The sequence below is a fragment of the Lactuca sativa genome, chromosome 9, assembly GCF_002870075.4.
Source record: "Lactuca sativa cultivar Salinas chromosome 9, Lsat_Salinas_v11, whole genome shotgun sequence".
In the NCBI taxonomy this organism is placed as follows: Eukaryota; Viridiplantae; Streptophyta; class Magnoliopsida; order Asterales; family Asteraceae; genus Lactuca; species Lactuca sativa.
In genome coordinates, this window is record NC_056631.2 from 188,949,125 (window position 1) to 188,954,570 (window position 5,446).

Genomic DNA, 5,446 nt, shown 5'->3' on the forward strand with positions numbered 1-5,446 from the left:
GTGGTTTTGACAGGAAAAGCACCACTGGAGGCTGCCAATTCCTAGATGGGAAGTTGGTTAGCTGGCAATCAAAGAAACAGACATGTGTATCTCTGTCTACAGCCGAAGCAGAGTACATCGCAGATGCCTCCTGTACATCTCAAGTGATTTGGATCCAAAGCCAGCTCCGGGACTATGGACTCAATATGAAAAAGATCCCACTATTGTGACTCAGAAAGTGCAATTAGGATCTGTCATAACCCAGTGCAACATTCCAAGACCAAGCATATAGCACTGAGGCATCACTTCATAAAGGATCATGTAGAAGATGGGAACGTCGAAATTCACTTTGTTCGAACCACTGATCAACTGGCCGACATCTTCACCAAAGCTCTTCCTGAAACTTCTTTCAACAACATTCTACAAGGGCTAGGAATGATGGAATCGGAGTCTGTACCAAAGATTACTTCTCAAGATCAAAAGTTGGAAGCGAAATAGACCGAACGTTCGGGTTCGGGTCCCATGTATGCCGAAATAAACCGAACGCTCGGGTTCAGGTTTTGTTCTGGTGTACCGAAATGAACCGAACGCTCTGGTTCGGTCGTATCATCTGCTCTTCGCTTATCACTCAAAGGTAGTTTCTTTGGTTGTAAATCTATTGTATTATTTTCTTGAATTCATTTATCTTATTATCAAAGTTCTTTTCTTTTTCAAACTTATTTTTTTGGCACCCGAAATAGACCGAACGCTCAGGTTCGGTTCCAATTTTTTTTTAAGTGTTTTCATTTTTTTTAAGTTTTTTTTGAAATCAAAAATTCCAAAAATTTTTTTTTACTATTTTTCTTGTTTTCTTTTAGTTACTTCAAAAAATCCAAAAATATTTATTTTATTTTATTTATTTTTATTTTATATTTTTATGTCTTATCTTTTTGTATGTCTATTTGTGGGGAAATCATTTCACTAGTTAAGTGTCCCTAGAAGCATTCTGCTGTATGTGTCCAAAGCCTCACCTGATTCTGAATAATAGCCTTACTGACTTGGTACAAACAAACCTTGTCTTCCCAATTAGGCTTTCATATTTATTCTAATCATGAGCTACCTAACTCTCTTCTCACCTGAGATAAGAGTTTTCTGCTTGGTCCCTATTTTCACAGCAGAGGTACTTTGGTTTCTTTACACCATCTACACTACTTTTCTTCATCTTATTCGCTTCACAAATGTAACCCTTGAGACTCTCAGAAATTACCACTGAGGTTTATGGTTACACAATTTCTGTGTTCATGATCTTTGTAACAGCCCGGAATTCAGGTATTGTTATAATTATGTTTTGGGGTGTTTTTAGAGGGGACTCGGCCAATTGGAGCCTAGACTCGCCGAGTAGGATCGCGGACCGGGTCGCGGGTTCGCGACTGGACTCGACGAGTCCGGATATGGACTCGGCGAGTCTGCGCTGTTTAGCGAAAACCCTAACCGTTCAGGTATGGGACGTATATGAGGGACTTATTGGCCGTCATTGTGCACTTTAGCCTTCTGAGAGAAACCCTAATTCGATTGTGTGCATGTGGAGCAAGATTGAAGACCATTGTGGATTTTGGAAGAGTTGTTGTGCAAGGAAGAGAAGGCTTGGTGAAGGGAACAGCAAGAGAAGTCACGTGCTGAGGATTGGGGACACAGAGAGCACATTAGTCAGGTAATAATTCGAGTTACATTCTCCTATGTTAATGTGTATATGGATTTAGAGTTTATGGGACCCTTTTGTGGCTAGATTGAAGGTTACCTTAGTTACCAAACAATTGGAACCCTGTATTGGGACCCTTAGAGGTCCAGAGTGTCCCATGCCTGGGCATTTCGGGAATCAATGGAGGTTTTGGATTGGAATCCTTATGCCTTAGATCAAAATGTAAATTATGAATCATGGGGTGTATATTGAGCACCGAGATGAGGACCTTACGTGATGAATGAGTCCAGGAAGGCCAGACCTAGGAGGGGTCGGAGCAGTTCTGACCTTAGGAAGCAGTTTGAGCGGTTGCATGGCATGGACTCGCCGAGTCCGATGAACAGACTCGGCGAGTAGCTTGAAGATTAACTGGGACTCTTCGAGTTGTTCTTCAGACTCGGCGAGTTGAGTCGGGGTGGCCCCGCGACTCTTCCAGGAGAAACTCGTCAAGTCAAGGAGGATACTCGACGAGTAGAAAAGGGAATCTCAGAGAACTGGTGAGGACGGCTAGACTCGCCGAGTCAGGTCAGGTTGACCGCTGACCGTTGACCAGAATTGACCTATGATTGACCTCTTAGAGATAGTCAAACTTAGAGGATAAAAGTGTTAATAAGAGATGTATGATTTTATAGGAAGATTATAGCTCGGCGGATCGAGTACGAGTGACTTCGGGATTTACTAGCTTTCGACATTCACGAGGTGAGTCTTCTCACTATACTGTACCCAGAAGGGTTTGACTGTGTGACCGGAAGGTCGGATATGATATATGTTGTGTGTTTTATTTTCTATGTATGATATATTTGATACGGGCCGGAAGGCATTATGTTATGGGCCGGAAGGCGTTTATGTCATGGGCCGGAAGGCGTTGTGTTATGGACCGGAAGGTCGGCGTGGGTAGGACCGGAAGGTTTACCCAGCAGGGATGGAAGTCCCCTGAGACACATGGACCGAAAGGTCAGGGCCTGGAAAGGCGTATGTGCGTAAGTTGTATATTGGGGAACTCACTAAGCATTTATGCTTACAGTTGTTATGTATGTGTTTCAGGTACTAGCGAGGACCGTGGGAAGGCGCCGGCGTGATCTGTACACACTGGAGGATGTTTTGTGATCTTGGGATTTAAATGAATTGTATTTTGACATGACACTTGAATGCTTATGCCTTATTTTGGAATAAAAGTACTATATTTTGAAATGAAAAATTTGTTTGAAAATTTACGTTGTTACAATTGGTATCAGAGCCAGGTTTGAGGGATTCGGGTGCACCTTCGGGCGTAACTGAACTCAAACCGAGGAGTTGAGGAACATTTTTAAAACTAAAGGCATAAACTTTTATAAACTATTTTATGGTAAGCAAGAAAGAAGCAGTGTGTACGATCAGTCAGCGCCCGAACGGTAAAGATCCCCAAAATACCTTACAATGTTATGTTAAGAGATAAGATATAATGTGAACTGTTATGCATGCTAGAAGACTAGGTATTCATGATAGGACTAGAGTGGCCTGATTTGTGATGCCTTAGTCTAGGGAAGTTTGCTGATATGAGATGCTTTGATAGCGTACAGATAGATAGTGCAAGTCAAAAGTAGAGTACTCACTATCTGGTGTTTGGGGAGGAAGATTCGGGGTGAATGTTGATGCGGTGTGGTCGGTAGTATTGGGCCCGTACTACTAAAGAAACCGGGTCAGTGGGAGGCCCATGTATGAATCCCTGGATATCGGAGACTAAGTAGGGTTGCGTTATCGAGTGCGATTATACTCGATAGAGTCTCTGATAGTTTTATGTCGTATTTCAGAGACATCATGGTTAGACCACACCACGGAGCTAGTTCGAGCGGTGCGAGTGACGAGGATATTCGTCAGATGATTCAGGAGGAGGTGGCTGCAGCGATCCGGGCTGAGATTCCGGAGATGTTTGGGTCTATTAAGACCACTTTGATGGAGACTTTCGATGAGCGGTACGCCGCATTGACCGAGGCTGCAACCGCTGCAGCTACCGCAGCCGTGGCCGCTGCCAGGCCACAAGGGGGTGACTCGTTGCTGTTTCGGGAATTCAGCAACACGAAGCCACCTGAGTTCGATGGGACGCAGGATCCGATTGCCGCGATGAGGTGGATCGCTGGTATCGAAGGGTGCTTCTACACTTGTTCATGTCTGGAGCACCTGAGGGTACGGTTCGCTTTGAACCAGCTCCGTCTAGGAGCTAAGGATTGGTGGAAGTTCGTGACGGAGAACTTCACTTTCGCAGAGATCTCAGCAGTGACATGGGAGGGGTTTACTGCTATGTTCAGAAACGAGTACGTTCCCCCGGTAGAGAGGGAACGATTGGTTCAGGAGTTCTTGACCCTCAAGCAGGGTACTGATTCGGTTGCGGTGATCACGCGAAAGTTTCATGAGAGGGCGATGTTCTGCCCCGAACTGGTGTCCACAGAGCAGGCTCGGATGAGCCGGTACTTGGGTGTTTTGAGGAGGGATATCCGGGAGTTTGTGTCAAATTCAACCTATCATACCTTTGCTGAGCTTCAGGCGAATGCCAGGAAGCGCAAGATTGAGTTGGAGACCCAGGCCAGGGAGGAGGCCGAATCTCAGCGGGTGGACCGGCGGCCGGCTCAGTCTCAGTCGGCAGCCAAGCGGACTAAGTCCGCCGATTCGAGGACGGGAGGTCCGAAGGGCCGCACTTGCGGAAAGTGTGGCAAGGGTCATGATGGGGCGTGTCGGTCTGGTGCTTGCTACAAGTGTGGCAAGAAGGGGCACATTGCTAGGGAGTGCCCCAAGGGGTTTACGGTTTGCTTTCATTGCAACCAGACGGGCCATCGGAAGGCCGAGTGCCCTCAGTTTCTTCAGGGATCTGCACCTACTGCCAGAGCTACTGCGACTCGACCGGTGAAGGCCGAGGCCCCGAGGGCTCGTGGGAGAGCCTTTCAGCTGACAGCGGAGGAGGTCCGCGCTGCGACCGATGTTGTGGCAGGTATGCTTTATTTCATGTATTTATTTAGATGTCGAGATGTTATGCTCATGTTACGATATACGTAGGTACTTTCCTTGTGAACGCTGTGCCTGCCTTATTGTTATTTGACTCGGGTGCGAGTAGGTCCTTTGTATCTTTAGCTTTTAGTCAGCATATCAGTGTTAGTCGTGAGTCGTTGAGCCGGCCTCTGAGAGTTTCTATAGCTGACGAGAGAGTGATTTGTGCCACGGAGGTTCTCCGGGGATGTGTACTAAAGATTTTTGGGGTCGAGTTTCCGATTTACCTGATCCCTATTGCGATGGGTGATGTCTGTGTCATTGTGGGCATGGACTGGTTAAGCTGATTCGGCGCCGTCATTGACTGTGAGCGTCAGCTGGTGACTATACGAGACCCTAGTGGGGGAGTTCTTTCGGTGTACGGCGAGGGTACCCGTTCGGGATCAGCTTTTTGTTCGGCCGCTAGGGCGAGGCAGTGTCTACAGCAGGGCTGTAAGGGTTTTGTGGCGTATGTGATGGATACGCGGGAGGTTTCCGAGAGACCGAGATCAGTGGAGGATGTCCCAGTGGTGCGTGAGTTTCCAGATGTTTTCCCCGAGGAGCTGCCGGGAGTACCTCCTGTGAGGCAAGTAGAGTTTGGTATCGATCTGGTCCCGGGGGCTGCGCCTATTGCTAAGGTGCCTTATCGTCTTGCACCTCCAGAGATGCAAGAGTTATCCTCGCAACTTCAGGAGTTACTGGGGAAGGGATTCATTCGGCCGAGCAGTTCGCCGTGGGGAGCGCCTATCCTGT